Source organism: Neoarius graeffei, chromosome 9 (genome assembly GCF_027579695.1).
Source record: "Neoarius graeffei isolate fNeoGra1 chromosome 9, fNeoGra1.pri, whole genome shotgun sequence".
Taxonomy (NCBI): domain Eukaryota; kingdom Metazoa; phylum Chordata; class Actinopteri; order Siluriformes; family Ariidae; genus Neoarius; species Neoarius graeffei.
Window position 1 is genome coordinate 66,870,006 of NC_083577.1, and position 23,766 is coordinate 66,893,771.

Consider the following 23,766-nt stretch of genomic DNA (forward strand, 5'->3'; position numbering starts at 1 on the left):
GAAACATTTTTTGTTGTCTTTCATCTGTCTTTAATCTGTATCACAGATTGTCTTGACTTGTTTGATGCTGTTGTCAACTCAGGGTTCACGTTTTCAAAATAGTTAATAGCCGACACTAGTTAAGATTAAACAGAGGCATTTTGGGTAAAGGTTCGGCGGTGACAACGATTAGGCTCATGCGCTCGTTCTTGTTACAATGCAAGGCCTATTGTTTAAAAAAAGTTCATCGCATAAAATGTTGATGTTAATATGTAAGCAATGCATTTTCTTGGCATTTTCACAAAGGTGAAATAAATCAGTTGAAATGTAGGCTATTGGCCTATTCCTTATCATCACATCTGTTGTCTGATTTTCTTACTTTAACTGAATTGTGATAGAAGTACATGTAGATAACAAGAAAATACTTGATTATTCTCTGAAATGTTGATAAAAGTGAGCTTCTACAAAATGATAAAAGCACCTGTCTGAGCCATGGTTTGAGCCGGCGCATGTTTACATCAAAACGCGTGTGCGTGCATGAGTATCACGGTCACGCGCAAAGTGTCCCGGTTTTAGACTCGGGAAATCTGGTCACCCTAGGTTAGGCTGAAATGCCCTTGAGCAAGGCACCTAACCCCCAACTGCTCCCTGGGCAGCATGTTAGCATGGCCCTGTTAAGGTCCTAGATGGTCCCTGTTAGCATGGCCGTCCACTGCTCTGGGTGTGTGTGTGTGTACTCATTGCTTGCATGTGTGTGTTCACTGCTTCAGATGCAGAGAGGAATTTCAGAAGTGCATGTGTGATGAATAAAGTTGCTCTTCTGATTTTTACAATGACAGAACTAGGATGCTCAAAAACTTGGTCTGCCCTGTAATGTCCTCACAAACTTTTAACACTGCACTATTGAGAGCATCCTGAGTGGCTGCATTGCTGTCTGGTTTATCGCTAGGCCCTGCAGAAAGTGGTAAAGACAGTTGAACAAACTACAGGTAACAAAAATCAGGAGCTTAGATGACATCTACCAGACATGCTGTCTGAAGGAGGCTCACAATATTGCATTCATCCAACCCACAGCCTGTTCATCAAGCTACTGTGTGGAAAGTGCTTACAAAGCTTACAGTCATGAATAAACAGGCTGAGGAACAGTTTTTATTTGCAGGTCATCAGACTACTAAATAACCGCATGCCACTTTAAACACATTACTCACTTTATATTTATAGAACATTTACCACTGTGTTACTTTATTCTCTGATGCTTTTTTTGACAGTACATGCTCAGTTATCCTCTGCTGCTCTTTAACTAAATATTGCACTCAACCGCATTCCAATATCTGTTGTATCTGTGCCTTAGCTGAGTTTACAGAGCTTTGCCACAAGCATTGTTCAATCATACAATTGTCTCTGGTATACTGTGCATATGACAAATAAAATGACTTTGGCATCCACTCAGCCTAATATAGTCCTGTCCATCTCAAATCAGCCAGAGGAAAATGGCAGAAAAAAGAAAAACAGAAATCTCAACTGAAAAAGCAAACAAACAAACTGTTCTATCTTTGCAGTAGATGGTCAAGTCACCACAGAAACTACAGCTAACAGTAAGACGCTAATTACACTGCAACACCGCTATAACAAACTCTTTTAGGCTACTATGAACTTTTGCATATAACAAACTAAAGCTGTGTTCACATATATACCGGTACGATAGTGGTATAACTGTATTGATACAAAGTATACCGGTACAGTTTAGTGCATCTGTCCACACTAGCGAGAAATGTTTGTGGTTTTCTTTCACGGTAGTTGAAATGCGCGTGCGCGAAATGTTTCCGTGGTTACCGAGTAACTTCCTTCCGAGAATATGGCGGATGAAACAACGTGTGTGTGCTTTTTGTTGTCAATGTACAGTCTGTATTTCTGGTGGTCATTTATTCAGTCGAATCGTATAAAACGCGCGAGGCAGTTGAGAAAGAAACAAAGAAAACGAATCTCCGTTCTTCACTATTTTATTCAGCAAAGACATCGATTGAGGTGTGTGACTTTGCGCATGTGCATTATATTTGTATAGATACAGAACCGCTTCATCTGTCCACACTACAGCGAAGTGCTACAGTACCGATACTATACCGGTATGAAACCCATACATTTGTGGGTTTTGTACCAATACAGTTATACCGCTACAGTACCGGTATAGTTGCTAGTGTGGACAGGTGTTGGGGTACGAAAGTAGTATCATATCGGTACAAAATCCCTAGTGTGGACAGGGTATAAGTTCATGTCCCCTGCCTTTAATGACAATGAGTTGGAGTCTTCAAAAAAAAAAAACAATCACTGTGTCACGTCTACACGCATTAGCACTTGGAGCACGCGCACAGCATCATTCGAGTGAAATACAATGCACCTGTTCTGGATTAGAGCGCAATCACAGTTCATGCTTATACGGACTCTCTAAACACACAGACTTGGCAAAGTATATGTGCTGTACCCAGTGTCTCACATTACCAAGCCTTGTATCTGTGTATTGCCTTTCTGGTTTTGACTTTGTTTTGTATATTTGAACTCTGCCTTTCGTCTTTGCCCATGTTTACATTAGACTGTATCAGCGGATCATCACATTAACGTTTTTAAAACGATTAGTGTGCACACAGCAACACCAATACACGATTTGCGTGCACACAGCAACACCAATACACGGATACGCTCGGCTCCGCAGGCATCCTGCGCTCCAAATCACTCCGCCCTGAACAGCGAGTGCCCTCTGGAGGGCGTGCACTCCGGCCCTGCGCAGCTCACAGAGCACGCGAGTGAAGTGCACAAGCTGTGATTCGGGACTGAGCCGCTGTGTGTGTGATCCCAGCGCATATCACTTACCACTTGCAAGTGGAAGGATGGCAAGCCTAAAGACAATCATAACTACACAATGGGCAGTATTTGCATCAGTATTTTCATACTTTTATACTCTTTAATGAAAGGTGATACAAGGCGGAAGTCCGCGCCGTTTTTCAGCAGTCATGTCACATGACCAACGCCAGCGAATCAGGAAGGTGGATGTCACAGTGACGTTGTCCAATGACGACGCCAGCTAGAGCTCAGCACAGCGTATCCGCGTATCCGCGTATTCTCAATGTTTACACAGCACCGGAGCTGACACGATCTGGATTGAATACGTGGACCCTGGCGGATTCCCGTTTCCCGGCGTTTCCAGGCGGTTTAATGTAAACGGACAGTGCATCCGCGAAGAAAACGAGACAGATACGGTCTAATGTAAACTTGGCCTTTGCCTCTGCCATGCTGTTTGTGCCTCACATGACCATTGCCCATTTTACGACCTTGCCTTTGTCTTAAGTTTTTGAACTGTTTGCTTGCCTGTTTGTATTAAAAAAAAAAACACTCTTCCTGCAATTACATCCGTCATTCGCCTGCTTATATGACACACTGAGCCTTGCGTTCCTCTTCCCACCAGATACAAACAATAAGTAATCAAGTCCGCAATCAAGTTAACAATACGTGTTAATGCCATAAAACAAGGCAACTCGCCTTGCTTAGGTGTCAATCACGAACAGTTTTCAAGAACGGTGATCAAAGGATAAATAAAAGGACGAAATAACTGCTGATACCACTACACTTAACACCTAGTTAAAGCGTACTGGTGGTGTTTTTACACCCCCCACCCAGCCCCACAGCACAACATAAATGATCTCATCAGTTGCAACCCATGAAAGAACTGAATGGTGAAGATTTAAAAGCATAGTGAGTCAGTGGGTGTGCATTAACAACAATACACCGGTAATTGCTGTCATTTCCATAACAGAAGAAATCATCACCTTTGTTCATGATCCTTTAACTCAGTCAATGAACTGCAATAGTGACTCGGCAGGAGAACTTCATGATCAGGAAAATTTGCCTAAAATTTGTACATATAATGTGGGTGTTTGGTGTGACAAATGGGTCCATTTCACTATTACGAACTTTTTGATGTAACAAATTATTTGGATGTCCCTAAGGAGTTTGTTATGGTGGGGTTGCAGTGTAATTAAAAAACAAAGTTGACAGCGTATTTACAAAAGTATTTAAATAAAAGTATCTAAAATACTATCTAAATACATTTTCAGCAATAATGCTTCTGAAAACAGGTTACAATACTGGAATCAGTGATATCTGATTGGCTTAACACAAGCAAACGTAGATAGACTGGTCAAACACAGGTTCACGCAGAGAAGTTCCAAAGTCCAACATTTTTACAAATTATCACTCTCTACTTTGGAAAACTGGCAGAGATAATTGCCCTCATGTGAGTCAAAGAGACACTATGGACTGATGAAAAGTGATCTAGACTTTGGATGGTGAATGTTTACTTTGAAAAATACCTCTGAAAGACGTAGAAGCTTCCTGGTAGTGTTTGGTAAATGAGTTCAGTTTGTTTGGTGAAAGAGCTCTGTTTACCCCTCTGGCTCTAATATTCAGACAGGCATGTAAGAGCAGTACACATGTGATGGGGTGCCTCATACAAAGCCCTATTTGCACACAGTGGCATTGTGCTTTTTCAACACCTGACATGTTCCAGCATGACCCACCAGAAGCCTCCTCCTGTTTCAACTGGCTGACACCAAGATTTAATCACTACCCACTCATTCATCAACGGCACACCTAATTTCACAGCAATCCTAACTGAAAATTGGCATTAACACCCTACTGAAAAAAAAACATGCCACTGTGACAAAACATTTTCTCACACTTTTTTTCCCAGTCTACATTTTAGACAGATGTGAAGAGCAATTGTAGAGCTAACGCTGATAGAGTACAATCAGGTAGCTGACATTTACATCTGCCCAGGACTGTCTGAGCACTTAATGGCTTTAATAGACTCTACCAGTGCCAACTCAGCATGCTGCTCAATGCCACAGGAACATATGGGAACAGAAGTTAAGTGGGCATTCGGCCTGCTTTGTTTCAAGAACACCTGGTGCTAGGAGAAGTATGCAGCACAGCTGCAGATGGTTTGCATGCCCTTAAAAGAAGGGCTCAAGAGCCCAGACAGCAGGCAGAAAGCCATGAAGAGCACATGGCATTCAGATTCTCATAAACTCCTCAAACAAGTACTGATTCAAAAGATGGAGGCTGAATATGTAAATTTCCCCACTGAGGGATGAATAAAGTTTCTTATCTTATCTTATCTTATCTTATCTTATTCTCTTCCTGCAACAAGCTCAGCACTTATGAACTAAAGGACACTACAAGATAACCCAGAATACTGGTCAACAAACAAATCGGACAATTATTATGTTATTAGAACCAATAAGTAATTAAAGTCTGTGAATTGAAATTGCACTTGAATAGAAGTTTACCAAGAGAACAATAATTCTGAAGGATGAAAAACATTTCACACGTTGACAAATACATAATATAAATGAGCTGTGAAATGGTATCCTATTCCTCTAGGAAAGGAGAATAGGTTCAATCTCAGGTCAAAGATTACAGAGTTATGCTATATAGGGTAGTGTGATATTTGCTAAGCAAATATCACGTGACGAAGCAGAAATTCACTCTCATAGATCAGAATGAATGAACACTGAGTGCCAGGTGTAGTGCCTCACTGTAGAACATAGCAATCAAAAAGACTAGATAATAAACTACATTTCACACAAACGGTAGTTCTGTTCTGTGCAGAATGCACATCCTTGACTTTGCTACTGAGTTCTACCACTTGTGCTACTGTTTCTGCATTTGGATCTGCAGTAGTCTCTACTAATCATCCATGAACGGTGGGAATAATCCATGAAGATTATCACATTTCCACTCATCCTTAAAATCACTGACAATGATTTCATTCTTCAGGAAGGGAAAAAACTTACATTACATATATCAGGTTAAATCTCATCTCATCTCATTATCTCTAGCCGCTTTATCCTGTTCTACAGGGTCACAGGCAAGCTGGAGTCTATCCCAGCTGACTACGGGTGAAAGGCGGGGTACACCCTGGACAAGTCGCCAGGTCATCACAGGGCTGACACATATGCCGCTTTTCCACTACCAACGCGGCTGAGTTGGGCTGACCCGTGCGGTGCTGAGTTGGGCTGAGTCGAGCTGAGTGGGGCTGTTGGAGTTGCATTTCGACTACAACCGCGCTGAACCGTGCTGGCTGGAAGTGGGTGGACACATTGGGTGGAGTTAGCGAAAGTGGGTGGACGTCACGTGATGTCGTTAGGCGGCGCAAACAGTGACATCAGTGACCTTTTAAGCAGTAGTCTCACGACCCGGATAGTAAACAATAAACATGGAGGACATGGAGTCGTTAGTGTTGCTGGTCTTGGTGCTGTGGCTTGTTGTCACCGACAACACCAACAGATACTGGCAAGAGCGTATAGATGAGGCGAGGCACATAAGGCTTCAGAAATTCTCGTAATTCGTAATTCTTCTTCCGGGTTTACGGTGTTTACAGATCCCAGCGTGCTCGCGGGGCGTGTGTGGGGATGTGAGGACAGTCCTCCTCACCAATCAGTGCACAGGGGAGTGTCTCCTCACGCCCCTAGCCCCACTCGGCTCGGTTTGGCTCGCTTCAGCCCCACTCCAAAACCGTGCGAGTTTTGGGGGCTGAGTAGGGCTGAAGCGAGCTGAGTCGTGCTGTTCTGAGGTAGTCGAAACGCGAGCCGTGTCAGGCTGAAGTGAGCTGAAAAAGGGTAGTGGAAAAGGGCCAATAGACACAGACAACCATCCACACTCACGGTCAATTTAGAGTCACCAGTTAACCTAACCTGCATGTCTTTGGGGGAAACCGGAGCACCCGGAGGAAACCCACGCGGACAACATGCAAACTCGGCACAGAAAGGCCCTCGCCGGCCACGGGGCTCGAACCCGGACCTTCTTGCTGTGAGGTGACAACGCTAACCACTACACCACCGTGCCACTCTATCAGGTTAAATTACTTGCTCTATTCATCAACTGAAGCATGCACCAATAAGACTGATCTGATTTTTCGCCACTAGCCGTGAGTAACATGGCAACCTGCCCATTTTCAGCAGCACTAATAAAGTTAGTGAGGAATGAGGGAGGCTGAGGAGTGACTACTGTGAGCCTGATTAATGTTTTTTATCACTTACTCAGCAAAGATTACTTGGATTTTGGAAATCTTCTGTAAATACACATTCGTTTAAATGTGTGAAATCGAGACCAATACATCGAGGTAGCACAAGGTATCTAAGGACATGTGTGGATTCCATACATTCCAGTTCTTGCTATTACAGCTGGTACATACTGAAGCTTTCAGAAATAAATACCGTTACATCATACCATTGTAGAATGACAATATAAAGAGAACAATTCAAATACAAAGTATAGGCTACACAACATTTCAAAAATATATGTCTAGACGGTCAGTAAAGAAGGCATCTGAGTTTATAGCTGGCTAACTTAGCCAAGGTCATGACCAAAAACTGGTGCAATACTCTGGGCTAAAGGCTGTCAAACAGCTGCCTGTTGCAGTGCTTCCATAAAGTGTGTAACCCAGTGCTCCATTGAGGAAAGGTGGGTTTATATTTTGAGCTCAGAACAATGCATCAGATCTGTCCTGCTACCTACCGGACTACACCCGGAGTATTTTAGGAACAGTTCAACACTGCAAAACAATCCACTGGGAATTAACATATTGTGTTGCATATAAATGAAATTAAATAAAATAAATTGTTAAATGTGATAAAGATTCTCATATATTCAATCCTGCATGACTTTAAACATGTACAGAAAGTAATTTGCATACTACTATAACAGCCAAGCCGTGCAACAAGCCGTGTCGCTTTAATACTTTTCACTATGAGTAAAACAGATAGTTGTGTTAAATGCTACCTAACACACTATAAGCAGACCAAACCAAACCTTGCAAAAGAAACCATTTGTTCTTTTCCCATTTTTCCCCATTCAAGTTCTCTCTTACCTCCTGATCCACTGGATTAGGTTCCCCTATTTACAAAGCTGTCATAGTCCACAAATCCAAATAGAAGGTCACATAGAGTCAGCTTCAAACTGCCTGTACACACCGAATTACCTTCATGCCACGCCTTTGCTCTTGACATCAGAAAGCTTGGCTTCACATACCTCTCACACTCCAGCCAGCTGTCACAGAGAACTCCTCCACTGCTGAAGAGCCTTGCGCATGTGTGAGAGTGTGTGTGAAGGAATAGATGATTCTGTTAGTGCCGGCTTAGACAACTGTAAGCAGACTAGTAAGCAGCTTTGACTTCGTGGAAGACAGATAAACGACTGTGGTGCAGCCCTCCAAGCTTTAACACACTCTTATACTGTGTTTGAAACTACGAGGCAGGACTTGTACTAATTCAATCAGGCTTTATCTTTATCAGTTTTGCCTAAGCGTGGGCATGTGCATTCTTGCAGCTGAAATTTACACAATACCCCCCCTTAACTCAGATGTAGTTGATCAGCCACGACATGTTTGGTGTCTGAAGTCTGCTTATTTAGTTTGCACTAAAGCTACAAGGCTGCTGTTGCTAACACGTAAGGGAAGTTTATTACTACCAATTTAGTGCTATGCAAACTGTAGGGCTAAAATCATAATGTTTTCACTTCTAACCATATAAAATTGTTCTCAAACTCAGATAACACTAAAATCATTGCAAATAAGCTAGATAGAGATATACGTTCCATCTAGGACCCTGAGAGTACTCAGGCAAAATTGTTCATTAGAGTTGCCTTTCTGGGTTGGGCTAAAACTTGTATGAAAAGAAGAACTGGAAAAGCTTTCTGTCTGTATTTACAGGAAAGAAAATGATTAATAATGTATCAGTAAAGCTTACAAGGCTACACAGTAGAAAACAGCATAGTATCAATAATTTCATGACAATGGATGGCATTGTCTGGGATTATTCTGATCTTATCTACAAGTTTGGGCTCTGATTGGTTTCATCACGGTCGGTGAATGCCCTCTCTAATGCTGCCATTAAACCTGCAATATGCAAAGTATGGCCCATACCCATACTTGGTTTGCTATTTGATGAAATATTATAAAAATATTAAGCTTGACCATCACATACCCACACACAAGGAACATGTAATCAAGCTAAAGTGTGGACTTCTAACTTTATCTAACTGACATGAAAAGCTGTAGTCTTCACTGCACTAAACAACATGATATATGTACTCACATTCCTGTACAGGCATGTTGGGCCCCAGTGGTGTAATTAAATCATGTGACAAAAGGCTGAATTTACCCAAACCTGTGCCTTTGAAGTGTAAAGTTCATCTAACTGACGTGTGATAAAAAGAACCAACAACTTGATGCCTGAAACAATAGCTTGTTGACACAACTGCTGATGAGATTAATTTCCCTCAGTATCAATGGCTGATTTCGTGATTTATCATTTAGACAAGACAAGATTGCCAACATATGAACCAAATATTCATTACAAAGTCCAAAGACATGTGGTTAGTTTCACATGAGGCAGCCATGGCCTGAAGATTGGGCTGAAGTGCCCTTGAGCAAGGCACCTAACCCCCAACTGCTCCCCTGGCGCTGTAGCATAGCTGCCCACTGCTCTGGGTATGTGTGTGTGCTCATTGCTCATTTGTGTGTGCGTGTGTGTGTTCACTGCTTCAGATGGGTTAAATGCAAAGGAGGAATTTCACTGTGTTTAAGTCTGTGCTTGAGTGTACGTGTGATAAATAAAAGGCTTCTTCTTCTTCTTCTAGTCAGTCATTGTTCTCTGAACGCCGATACTTCTTATAAACAGTTTATGCCTCATCCTTTCTTTCATATATAATCTCATCTGCATACTGTAGATTTGTGCCTTCAAAGAGCTGCTGCTATAATCATAAATATTTTCCTGTACTTATCCCAGGACACTTGTTCACAATACAATACTAACCGCCCTTTCAACACACTTAATACTGTTTTTCTTTAGTTTTCTACAACTCTGCATCGTAATGATTTATAATCCCACTATCTGGTGTCATCCACAAAGGATGGGTTCCCACTTGTGTCTGGTTCCTCTCAAAGTGTCTTCCTCATGTTCTCTCACTGAGTTTTATTTATTACAGTTGCTTGCTTTACTAATCTTGTTTGAACACTTTTTGCAAGGTCTATCACAGATCTGAAGAACCAATATTTGCATAAAATACTTTGCAAAAAACCCCCAAAACATGTTGTTATGAGTATCCCATGAAGTTAAAAAATTACCATGGCTCACAGTTTCTCAAAGAAAGAATGCTGATTAGCAGTGTCACAAAACATAATTCTGACTTCATTACATTACAGGAATGCTTATCCAAATTGACGTACAATAGGACCCTGACATACCCACAGCAGTGGGTAGCCTAGGGAGCAGTCGGGGGTTAGGTGCCTTGCTCAAGGACACTTCAGCCATTCCGGCTGCTCCAGGGAATCAAACGAGCAACCTTTTGGTCCCAAAGCTGCTTCTCTAACCTTTAGGTTATGGCTTCCGCTATAAAAGCGACTTCAATACCAATACCAAGTACAGTAACACAATAACCACCCGGTCCATTATCTTGTGTAATTATAGTCTATAGGCAAAATAAAATGTCGACACAGTGTCAGCTGATTTAAGTTTTCAAGTTTCAAGTTAATTTATTTTTATAGCACTTTTAACAATATACATTGTCGCAAAGCAGCTTTACAGAATTTAAATGACTTAAAACATGAGCTAATTTTATCCCTAATCTATCCCCAATGAGCAAGCCTGTGGCGACGGTGGCAAGGAAAAACTCCCTCAGACAACGTGAGGAAGAAACCTCGGGAGGAACCAGACTCAAAAGGGAACCCATCCTCATTGGGATGATAACAGACATGGGCGTCACCACCATTGAATGTGAAGGGGACGTGTCCCCTTCACATTTCATAATTCTTCGTTTGGACCCCCCCACATTTAACATAAAATATTAGTTCACCCAGCGCCGTTTCTATTGCTTCGTGAAAGAATCCATTCCACTTGATCGATAAGAGAATACACATACCACTGAAAATCCACTCCGGGTTTTCCGGGCGTTACCTACAACAACTCACCGCATGCAAGTGAAGTGAATCTCAGTGCAAGCAGAGAAATTTTGGTGCAAGGTGCAGGCTGCTCGAAAGTGGAGGAGGTGACGTCAGCCCCATTGCCACCTCACAATGTCTAGCTTTTGCTAAAACCTTATTCTTTTGTTATATGCCCTCAAAATTAACCCTAGGCCACGTTAAATTAATGTTCAACTAAACAATGAAATAAGCTTAGCCTAATGGGGTATTCTTGGTTGATGATGAATTGTTTGCAATATTTGCTCCCTCCCCAGACACAATGGACATAAGGAAATTCTTTACAAAGAAGCAGAAAGTAAGTCAAAATTTCCCCACAGCACAGGGTTTTTTTTGTCCCAGTGGAAATGTTAGTGCAGTTAGCTGGCTAGTCAATGTTAGGAGATGTATCAGCTAGCTTAATGTTAGCTATCATTTAATTCAAACCCAGTAGGCCGACCTTCTTGTAATGCCAAGAATGAGGTCAAGTCTGCTCTGATGATATTTATTGATTCCGTGTTGTGATTTGAAGAACTTGTTTTGTCCGGTCTTTGCCAGTTTTCTGGAAAGTAACATGGGAAATCAGTGTATGGGGAAAGAATAGTAGAAAGGAAAGCAATGGAGAGAGATGGATGTTATTCCAGGTGGATTGTGAAGGAAAGGGGGATAAAAGTTATGAAGTGGTAGAAATTGTGGTGGCACCAATGTAAGAAGGAGTTATATCTATAAATCTATTTGTTGTACTAATCTGTAAATGCTACTGTAGTACCACCATTGCATGTAGGTTGACAAAACTGCACTTGTTCATTGTGTGAAGTTATCTTTTATGTGTCATTGCTTGACCCAGTGTAATTGTGTGTCATGATGCCATGTCATTTTTGTTATGAGTATCACTAAATCAGAAAAAAGTAAAATGCACCCACTAAAGTCACTGTTGGTGGTTAACAAAATTGCACCTGTCCATTGTGTGAAGTTATTTTTTGTGTGTCACCGTTGCTTGACACAGTGTGATTTTGTGTTATGAAGTTTGCATGATGCCATGTCATGCCTGTTCATTGTGTGAAATTATGAATATTCTTATTTTTACACATACAGTTGAGTGTCACTATTGCTTGGCACAGTGGCATGTTGTGCTACATCTAAAACTAAATAAAAAAGGAAACACAAAATAAAAAGTAAAATGCACCTATAAAGTCATTGTTGGTGATAAATTGTGTCACATTCATCTCATTATCTTAGGCGTAGAGGTGGGTTTAAAAACAAGCTGATGAATATATGGACTAGTTGAATGAGGACGTATTGTTGAGTCTTTAAAATAGTCATTGAATTAAGTGACTTTTGTAGGTAAAATTAGGTGTTTAACAGCCTGTTAAAAATACACCAGAATGCAGGAAATGGCATCTAATTAATAAAAAACTTTCTGGGGGAGGTCCCCCAGACCGGGGTGGCACGGTGGTGTAGTGGTTAGCGCTGTCGCCTCACAGCAAGAAGGTCCGGGTTTGAGCCCCGTGGCCGGCGAAGGCCTTTCTGTGCGGAGTTTGCATGTTCTCCCCGTGTCTGCGTGGGTTTCCTCTGGGTGCTCTGGTTTCCCCCACAGTCCAAAGACATGCAGATTAGGTTAACTGGTGACTCTAAATTGAGCGTAGGTGTGAATGTGAGTGTGAATGGTTGTCTGTGTCTATGTGTCAGCCCTGTGATGACCTGGCGACTTGTCCAGGGTGTACCCCGCCTTTCACCCGTAGTCAGCTGGGACAGGCTCCAGCTTGCCTGCAACCCTGTAGAACAGGATAAAGCAGCTAGAGATAATGAGATGAGATGAGGACCCCCAGACCCCCTACCAGTGTGTCCCCCCCACATTAAAAATGCTTCTGACACCCCTGATAACAGACAACATGACTATAACATTAACAGTTTTAACATTAAGTCTGTTTTGTTGATGTTATAACTCTTCACTGATGGAAACCTGAGTGCAAAACTGTTCATGATAACTGCAGTCCTAAAGTTAGCAAGTCAACTGAAGTCTTCAGCCATAAAAGCATTACTGTAAGTGTCCAGAGCATCTTCCAAGTGTGACTTTCAACTGTCCATATGGGGCTATCCACAGGAGCGATTTAAATATATCGTACTGATTTCTGAATTGTTTGGTAGTACTAATGAAGTATTGAACACTAATGTCATCTAGGATCTCGATCCTAGATGTCATCTAGGTCATCGAGGATCATAATGTCATCTAGGATCTAGAGTCCAAGAGAAGCCCAGGAGAGTGTTCACACATACACACATAGAAATTTAAAGTAGCCAACTGACTCACCAGCATGAATCTGTGAGATGGGAAGAAACCAGAGCAGCCAGAGGAACCCTAGAGAAACCAAGACAACCTCATATGCCACCATGATCCAGGATCTAGTGCACATCCTTATTGTTATTTGGGTAATACGGTGCTGAATTACCACTTTGGAACCTCTTGGCTTGATGTCCAGAATGGCATTTCCATTAATGTCTCAAATCACTACTGCACAATAGATCTGTTTTAAGCATGGTCAGTGAAGACCTGCATTTGTGATGTGTTCAGGATGACAAGATAATGCTGGGGCAGCAGGGGAAAGAGCGCTGAGCTGAACTAAGCCAAGCTGAGCCAACTGTAGCTCTTTAAACCTGCAGACAGATGGGCTGCTGACACATTGACCATGAAAGCAATCAGGCAGAGAGAACTGTGGGAGAGTATAAACAGCCAGGTGCATCATCTTCAGTCTCGCTCATCTGCCATTGCCATTCATTAGATATTATATTGAACTTGTTGCACTGATATAAAACTGAAAGCTTTCAGAGTTTGGTCAGATGAGTTCATGTCTGAACTAGCCTGCAGCACCCACTCTGCTTTATTCCGTTTACTACAAACAAGGAAATCAGCAATGGAAAGTTACAGCCATATCAGTATACTGTAGCTTTCATCAAATGCACAGTCGACTTTGAGATTTACTTTATATACAGCGAGAGTCAGAGGACATTTTACACTTTAGTGCTTTAGTCTAATTCCCATGGCTCTCTCATAGCGGAATCGAGAAACATCTTCCATGATTGATTTGTTTGCTTTGTACAATATGGGCCTTGGTTTTTCAGGTGCATATTACTTTTATTTTCATGGGCGCTCTTTTGATATGTGAGTAAATGTTGGTGCAATTCTGATTGTGAATGTGCTGTAATAATAACAATCCAAGAACAGGACAAATACCGCTGAAATTATCAATTAACAAAAAAAAAAAAAAAGGGAGGGGACCAAAAAATTCTTATCCTCTTAACACTCTTATCCTTTAAGAGGAGATTACACCCGCATGTTCAAACAAGCCCCATAATCTTACTGGGGTTTACACACACAAAAAAATAACTCTCATTCTTTTTAATGTACTTCAGAGAACAGGCTATTTGGATTTCTGAATCATTGTTTGCAGTGTGGAAAGTTTTATTCAGCAAGCTGCATACAGAGCAGCAAAGCATAAAGGCAGGAAAAGGTGACCTTGAGATCACAACCGTGGTTTTCTTATAGAGAGTATGAATAAAGCACAGCTACATGGTGAGAAGGCTCTTTTTTGTTGCTCCTTTGTTTCCATCCCCCTTGCCCCAGTCTGCAGGACAATGCTGTTCTTGCCAGTTTTCCTGTCTCATTTTGAAAAAAAGGGACAAAGTTAAAAACGCACTGTGCTGACGGCCGGCAAAGCTGTCTGCGAGGTGTGATGACCATAAACAAAAGTACTGTATTATACTTGTCAGGATTACAAAACATGGCTGCATGTTAAAACAAATGCAATTCTCACTGTTTTTAAATTAAGTCTAGATTTTCATGAGTGCCAGAAAAGTGTCAGATTCTAAGGAAGGTTTCAGTGATTTCAGTGTAAACAGGTGTGTTTTGAGGCCTCCAGAAGTGTTGTTATAAAGCAGGATATTTGACAGGCGGTAAGGCAGCAGAGGAGTGTGTGTAATGAAGACAGAGAAAGAGAGATATTCCCAAGGGAAAGACAAAGTCCAGAGCCAGGGCCACAGCTGGTAATATTGTAAGAGAGGTCACTAACAGTAAACAGAGGCTTCTTAGGGAAGGTCTGGGAAGACCATTACTCCAATAACACTGAGAGAGAGTCATTCTGAGAGAGAATGCAAGAGTCATTCTGTATGTGAAATCACCATGTCCTCTGTGCATCTCCCCTTATTTGAACCAAAACAAAAAAATTTTTTTCCCACACTGCACCCCTCTGCTACCTCCTAAAACCCCACCAGCACTTTCTCACTCTTTCACAGAGGAAGATAATCATCTCAGAAAGGTTACAAAATGCACGCGCACTTATAGCCACTCCTCAAACAGCTTTGTGATATAAATCAGGCCATTCCACCCAGCAAATAATGCGCCAAAAATTGGGGCAATGAGGGCAGAGATGTAAGATTGTAACAATTTTGAAAGCAATACATTGGATTTAAGTGCTAAATCTGAAGGCGCAAATGGAGGTCACTGAAAGAGTGTGTTGGATTAAGTAGAGAAATCACCATTCGTGATCCACATTTAGTCATAGTAGGATTCACTTTACGCAAGCACAAGTCAGAGGACATTATACTCCGATTCTGAAATTGATAAAAATAATGTGTTTCACGTCTCTCGCAGCGTAAGCATTAAATTATATCTTCCATTTGGTGGGTATAAATACAATATCATCATTGTTTCTCCAGAGAGCTCTGTTCATGTTCGTGTTCCTTTTAATGAGAGGTTTTAATGAATTTGCTTGTAATATAGCATCCGGCAAAGGTCAAAAAAGGTTTCTCCCTAATGGACGGCCACACTGTCATTCACCCGTGGCTTCTCCTGGGCCCAATACATCCTGAACACAACGTTCCCAGCACATACACAGACACAGATACAACAAGCCAAGGCCAGCTGAACTCTCTCTCTCTCTCTCTCTCTCTCTCACACACACACGCACACACATATACACACGCACGCGTGCATGTGCAAACCCGATCTCTGTAGATACTGGTTAGAGTATCTGCCAAGACTTGAGATAAAGAAGCAGCAGGGAACTTGTTCCAATCAGAAATTTACTTAAATATCATGTACTGTTTATAAGATAAGCCAGTTAAAATTAGGAGTTCTGAGCACTACACTAAAGGCTCCAAAGAAACCTTAATACAGCTGTGTGTCAGTCACTAAGGTGTGTGTGAACCTGTGGAATAAAAGTATGTTACAACCCCAATTCGAAAAACGTTGGGACGCTGTGTGAACTGTAAATAAAAACAGAATGTGATAATTTGCAAAATGTACCGGTACACTGTTCTTTCTCATTAGCTGACACTAGGCATACCTAACAACCTGTGTCGTCCACCACACACACTCTGTCTGTCCCTCTGAGTTACAGTGGGGCAAAAAAGTATTTAGTCAGCCACCAATTGTGCAAGTTCTCCCACTTAAAAAGATGAGAGAGGCCTGTAATTTTCATCATAGGCACACTTCAACTATGAGAGACAGAATGGGGGGAAAGAATCCAGGAAATCACATTGTAGGATTTTTAATGAATTAATTGGTAAATTCCTCGGTAAAATAAATATTTGGTCACCTAAAAACAAGTAAGATTTCTGGCTCTCACAGACATGTAACTTCTTCTTTAAGAGGCTCCTCTGTCCTCCACTCATTACCTGTATTAATGGCACCTGTTTGAACTCGTTATCAGTATAAAAGACACCTGTCCACAACCTCAAACAGTCACACTCCAAACTCCACTATGGCCAAGACCAAAGAGCTGTCAAAGGACACCAGAAACAAAATTGTAGACCTGCACCAGGCTGGGAAGACTGAATCTGCAATAGGTAAGCAGCTTGGTGTGAAGAAATCAACTGTGGGAGCAATTATTAGAAAATGGAAGACATACAAGACCACTGACAATCTCCCACGATCTGAGGATCCATGTAAGATCTCACCCCATGGGGTCAAAATGATCACAAGAACGGTGAGCAAAAATCCCAGAACCACATGGGGGGACCTAGTGAATGACCTGCAGAGAGCTGGGACCAAAGTAACAAAGGCTACCATCAGTAACACACTATGCCACCAGGGACTCAAATCCTGCAGTGCCAGACGTGTCCCCCTGCTTAAGCCAGTACATGTCCAGGCCCGTCTGAAGTTTGCTAGAGAGCATTTGGATGATTCAGAAGAGGATTGGGAGAATGTCATATGGTCAGATGAAACCAAAATAGAACTTTTTGGTAAAAACTCAACTTGTCGTGTTTGGAGGAGAAAGAATGCTGAGTTGCATCCAAAGAACACCATACCTACTATGAAGCATGGGGGTGGAAACATCATGCTTTGGGGCTGTTTTTCTGCAAAGGGACCAGGACGACTGATCCGTGTAAAGGAAAGAATGAATGGGGCCATGTATCATGAGATTTTGAGTGAAAACCTCCTTCCATCAGCAAGGGCATTGAAGATGAAACGTGGCTGGGTCTTTCAGCATGACAATGATCCCAAACACACTGCCCGGGCAATGAAGGAGTGGCTTCATAAGAAGCATTTCAAGGTCCTGGAGTGGCCTAGACAGTCTCCAGATCTCAACCCCATAGAAAATCTTTGGAGGGAGTTGAAAGTCCGTGTTGCCCAGCGACAGCCCCAAAACATCACTGCTCTAGAGGAGATCTGCATGGAGGAATGGGCCAAAATACCAGCAACAGTGTGTGAAAACCTTGTGAAGACTTACAGAAAATGTTTGACCTCTGTCATTGCCAACAAAGGGTATATAACAAAGTATTGAGATGAACTTTTGTTATTGACCAAATACTTATTTTCCACCATAATTTGCAAATAAATTCTTTCAAAATCAGACAATGTGATTTTCTGATTTTTTTTTCTCATTTTGCCTCTTATAGTTGACGTATACCTATGATGAAAATTACAGGCCACTCTCATCTTTTTAAGTGGGAGAACTTGCACAATTGGTGACTGACTAAATACTTTTTTGCCCCACTGTACATGTCGATCCTGTGACCGACATACTGACCTCTTCTGCTCCTCGGACCTGCCTGATCCAGCCTGATGCCCTATATCTGGCTGGAGTCTCATTACATTGCTCCTTGTGGAGGACGGCCCCATATGGACAGTCGAAAGTCGCACTTGGAAGATGCTCTGGACACTTACAGTAATGCATCTATGGCTGAGGACTACAGTTAACTTGCTAACTTTAGGACTGCAGTTGTCATGAACAGTTTTGCACTCAAGTTTCCAATATTGAACAGTTTATAACTTCAACAAAACTGACAATGTTAAAACTATAATGAATTTTCTGATTACACAGTTATACTTTGTGACTCTATAGGACACTGTTATAGAAGCAAGTTATTTATAATCACGTTGTCTGTTATCACCCAAATGAGGATGGGTTCCCTTTTGAGTCTGGTTCCTCTCGAGGTTTCTTCCTCATGTCGTCTGAGGGAGTTTTTCCTTGCCACCGTCACCACAGGCTTGCTCATTGGGGATAGATTAGGGATAAAATTAGCTCATGTTTAACTCTTTACCCCTTAAAGCAGTTGCTACAGCCACCCTTGTGTATATATATATATATATATATATATATATATACAAAACATATATACATACATATATACACAGTATATATACTGTTCACTCTTAGACATATTTACAAGAAAAAAGTCTAAAGACAAGGCATCATATGTCGTAAAGGGTTAAAGTCTTGAATTTTCTGTAAAGCTGCTTTGCGACAACGTGTTAGAGTTTTGCTGGGAATCAAACCCAGGTCGCTGGTGTAATGATCCAGCAAACCCCCACTAGGCCACCAGGGGAATGACTCAAGTGCAGAGGCGTGAGGCGAAAGTAGAAAGTAGCAAAAACAGTTTATTTATACTATGTACACTATATACAATCCAGGGCAAAAAACAAAAAAAACAAAGTATAATCCAACGCTGACACTATGTACAGTCCAAAGGAAAAAACAAAAGGATAATCCAAAAGCTCAGAAGATGTACAAAAAACAAAAATATCCAAAGGGTCAAAGTCCAAAATCCAACTAAGAAAAGAAGAGGCAAAAACTCAAACGCTCAGAAGATCAAAAGGTCAAAACAAAATCCACAAAGTCCAAAAGAAAGAAGCAAAAACCAAGAATACAAAGACACAGGCAAGGTACATGGGACAGAGGGAACTAGCACTAACAGCATAGCATAGGAAAAAGACTCCGTGACAAGGGAACAAACAGAGGGGTATTTATACACACACTAATTAAGGAATAGGGCGGGGCAGGAAACAGGCAATGAAGACAAACACAAAAACACAGTGGCGGCCTCTAGAGGCCAAAACAAACATGACAAGATGGAAATAACAGCGGCCTCTAGAGGCCAAAACAGTCCCAGTCCTAACAGGACCCCCCCCCCCAGGAGCGTCTCCTGACTTTCCCAGGGCGATCCGGATGGGCCGAATGGAAGTCCCGGCATAGTCCTTTATCTAGAATGTCCCGGGCGGGGACCCAACAGCATTCCTCAGGGCCATGGCCCTCCCAATCTACTAGATATTGAAGCCCGCCGCGGACCAGGCGGGAGTCAAGCAGGCGATGCACGGTGAACACAGTCTGACCCTGGAAGATGCGGGGGGGGGGGGGGGGGGGTTCCTAGGGGCAGGGGCATACGTGGACGTCCGTACAGGCCGCAAGAGGGAAACATGGAATGTGGGGTTGATCCTCAGAGTCCGGGGCAACTGGAGCCGGTAGGCGACAGGGTTCACCCTGCGCACCACCTTGAAGGGGCCAATGTAGTGAGGAGCAAGCTTGCGGTTCTCCACCCACAGCGGAAAGTCCTTAGTGGACAGCCAAACCTGCTGCCCAGGGCGGAAAGCGTGGGCAGGTCTTCTATGGCGGTTGGCCTGAGTCTGGTTGGTTCTGGAGGTCTGGATGAGGGTCTTCCTGACCTTGCTCCGGGTCTTGCGACACCGTCTCACATATTGATTGACCGAGGGCACCCCCGCATCCTCCTCCTGGTCCGGGAACAGAGGTGGCTGGAACCCGACTTAGCACTGGAATGGCGAGAGCTTGGTGGCCGAAGACTGCAGGGTGTTGTGGGCATACTCTGCCCATGGCAGCCAGGTGCTCCATGATGTCGGGTTATCCATAGCCAGGCCTCGCAGGGTGGTTTCCAGATCCTGGTTGAGCCTCTCCGTCTGGCCATTGGACTGTGGGTGAAACCCAGAGGAGAGGCTGGCAGTGGCTCCGATGACCTTGCAGAACCCGTGCCACACTCGGGAGGAGAACTGGGGCCCTCGGTCTGAGACGATGTCCTGCAGGAGACCAAAGACTCGGAAGACATGAGTGAATAATAGTTTGGTAGTTTCAAGAGCAGAAGGGAGCTTGCACAGTGGTAAAAAGCGGCAGGCCTTGGAGAATCTGTCAACTATGACCAATATGACAGTGTTACCTTGTGACTCAGGGAGACCCGTGATGAAGTCGACTGCCACGTGGGACCAGGGATGCCGGGGAATGGTCAGAGGATGCAGGAGACCCTGGGGACGCTGTCGTGGGTTCTTGGTTCTGGTGCAGACCTCACAGGATAGGACAAATGACCTTACTTTCTTCTCCATGTTAGGCCACCAGAAGTGTCTTTTCAGGAAGTCCAGGGTCCTCCGAGCTCCCGGGTGGGCAGTGAGAGGGGAAGAGTGACCCCACTGGAGAACCTTGGCCCGGGCTTGATGTGGGACGTACAAGAGGCCCGGTGGCCCTGTCCCAGGACCGGGGTCGTGGCGTTGGGCTCGTCGGACGGCCTCCTCAATACCCCAGCGGACAGGGGCCACAATCCGGGACACAGGGATAATAGGCCCGACTTCACTCTCCCTGTTAGTGGCAGAGAACAGCCTGGACAGTGCATCAGGTTTGGTGTTCTTGGAGCCGGGGCGGTACGAGAGGGTGAAGTCAAACCGACTGAAAAACAGGGCCCACCTAGCCTGTCGTGGGTTCAGTCTCTTGGCTTGCTGGAGGTACTCCAGGTTCTTGTGGTCTGTCCAAACCAGGAATGGATGTTGCGCTCCCTCCAGCCAGTGCTTCCACTCCTCAAGGGCCAGTTTGACCGCTAGCAGTTCTCGATCCCCCACATTGTACTGGGACTCCGCAGGACTCAGGCGGTGGGAGAAGTAAGCGCAGGGGTGCAGCTTTCCTTCCGAACGTTGAGAGAGCACCGCACTGACACCACTGTCCAAGGCGTCCACCTCCACGATGAATGGTTGGGAGGTGTCCGGGAGGACCAGAATGGGTGCCATGCAGAAGCAGTGCCTGAGGTCTTTGAATGCCTTTTCCGCCTGAGGAGACCAGACATAAGATCCACCTGTCCCTTTGGTGCGGTCCAACATGGGTGCTGCTACAGAACTAAAGTTCCTGATAAACTTGCGGTAGAAGTTAGCAAATCCTAAGAACCGCTGAACCTCTTTGACAGACTTGGGAGTGGGCCAGTCCCGGACGGCCAGGGTCTTGGCTGGGTCCATTTGGAGTTGGCCTGTCCGTACAATAAAACCCAGAAAGGAGACCTCGGGAACATGAAATTCGCATTTCTGGGCCTTGGCGAACAGATTGTTCTGTAGCAGCCTCTGGAGAACCTGGCGGACATGGTGGTGGTGCTCCTGCATGGTCTTGGAAAAGATAAGGATGTCGTCGAGGTAGACAAAAACGTACAGGTTAATCATGTCCCTCAAGACGTCGTTGATTAGGGCCTGAAAAACAGCTGGTGCGTTGGTGAGTCCGAAGGGCATCACCTGGTATTCGTAGTGCCCAGACGGGGTGTTAAAGGCAGTCTTCCACTCGTCTCCCTGTCGGATACGGATGAGGTGGTATGCGTTCCATAGGTCCAACTTGGTGAAGACGGTGGCGCCTTGGAGCAGGTCAAATGCTGTGGACATCAGCGGAAGGGGATATCGGTTGCACACAGTGATCTTATTCAGGCCCCTGTAGTCAATACATGGTCGGAGCCCCCCCATCTTTCTTGCCGACAAAGAAGAAGCCGGCACCAGCAGGTGAGGTGGAGGGTCGAATGAACCCAGAGACCAGGGCGTCTTTGAGGTATTCCTCCATGGCCTTGCGTTCTGGCTGAGAGAGGGAAAACAGTCTGCCACGAGGAGGGGTAGTCCCAGGGAGCAAGTCGATGGCACAGTTGTAGGCCCGGTGCGGAGGAAGAACGGCGGCCCTGCTCTTGCTGAATACCTCCTTCAAATCCCAGTACTCTGTGGGAACTTGAGATAGCTCGGTGAGATCAGGGGGCTCGGCAGGAGACACAGGAGAGCTAGAGAGCAGACAAGAGGCATGGCACGCAGGGCCCCATTCCACAACCTGGCTAGTGACCCAGTCTATACGAGGGTTGTGGCGGGTAAGCCAAGGAAGACCTAGAATAACTGGGAACTCAGGTGAAGGAATCAGGTGCAGGAATATTTCTTCCTTGTGACCTTGAGACTGGAGGAAGACTGGAGAAGTAACTTGGGTGACTCTTCCATCACCTAACGCTTGGCCATCGAGGGCAGACACAGACAGTGGGACTTCAAGAGGCGCAGTCGGGACATTGATGCTTTGGGCGAAGTGGATATCCATAAAGTTTCCAGCCGCCCCTGAGTCTAACAAGGCTTGACAAGAGTGGACGGACTCACCCCAGGAGATGGAGACCGGGATGTAGATTCCTTGGCCAGGGAGTCCGGGAGAGAGGGTAGGCCCCGTCACAACCCTCCCTCAGCTGGACGGGGCGGTCCTTTTCCCAAGAGCTTGGGACATGATGCTCGGAAGTGACCAGGCTTGCCACAGTAGATGCAGCACTTGTCCCTCCTTCTGCGCTCCCTCTCGGCTACGGAGAGACGAGTACGGCCAACTTGCATGGGCTCTGGACAGTTACTGGAGGAGGTAGACAGGTTCCAGGTAGAGGCAGGGAGGCCGGGGAGGCTCAGGACTTGGTGGCGTTCTCTCATCCTGCTGTCAAGGCGAGTAGAATGTGAGATCAGAGTTTCGAGGTCACTTGGGCATCCAATAGAGGCCAGGCCGTCTTTGATGGGGTCAGACAAACCATGGTGAAAGGCTGAAACCAGGGCAGCCTCATTCCATCCGCTGACTGCTGCGAGCGTCCGGAATGATATGGCGTGGTCTGCGACGCTTCCTCCTTGCCGGATGGACATGAGCTTTCTGGCTGCGTCGGTACTGATGTCCACCTGGTCGAAGACCCGAAGCATCTCTTCAGTAAACAGTTCAAAATCAGAGCACTCGGGTCCCCGTCTCTGCCAGATAGCTGTTGCCCAAGCTCGTGCCTTACCAGCTAACAAGGTTATCACAAAGGCGATCCATAGTGTAGGTGGTAGGCTGGAGCTCAAAGGTGAGTTGGCACTGGGTAAGGAACTCCCGGCACTCACTGTGCTTGCTGTCATACCTCTGTGGTGCAGGAAGGCTGGGTTCACGAGGTGAAGGAGACAGTGTGGCGGGAGGCACTGGAGCAGGAACAGGAGCTGGATCAGGATGAGGAGATGCAGGCAGAGGTGTCAGCTGTGCCAGGGTTTTCCCAATTTGCTGAAGCAGTACCTCGTGGCAAGCAAGGGCCTCACATTGGCTTGTGAGCTTTCGTCCATGAACGTCCATGGTCACTCCGAAGCATGTCGGAGCTGCCATAATTCCCTGAAGGTTTGCCGGGTAGACAGTTGAAGCAGCCTCTGCTGAGTCGGTCATGACGGAGTCTTTCTGTTAGGGTTTTGCTGGGAATCGAACCCGGGTCACTGGTGTAATGATTCAGCAAACCCC

The 23,766-nt window shown here is 44.5% G+C and overlaps 1 protein-coding gene across 2 annotated transcripts in view; it reads right to left on the reverse strand.

Moving 5' to 3' along the window:
• Positions 1-23,766, reverse strand: part of cobll1b (cordon-bleu WH2 repeat protein-like 1b) — a 101,736-nt gene that overhangs the window by 53,937 nt on the left and 24,033 nt on the right. The window contains exon 1 of one of the 2 annotated variants that reach the window (XM_060930131.1): positions 7,901-8,018. The exons of the other annotated variant lie outside the window; for it this stretch is intronic. The gene's annotated coding sequence lies outside the window, so the exon portion shown is untranslated. Of the gene's footprint in view, positions 1-7,900; positions 8,019-23,766 lie in introns of those variants that run through there. 2 annotated transcript variants of the gene reach the window in all.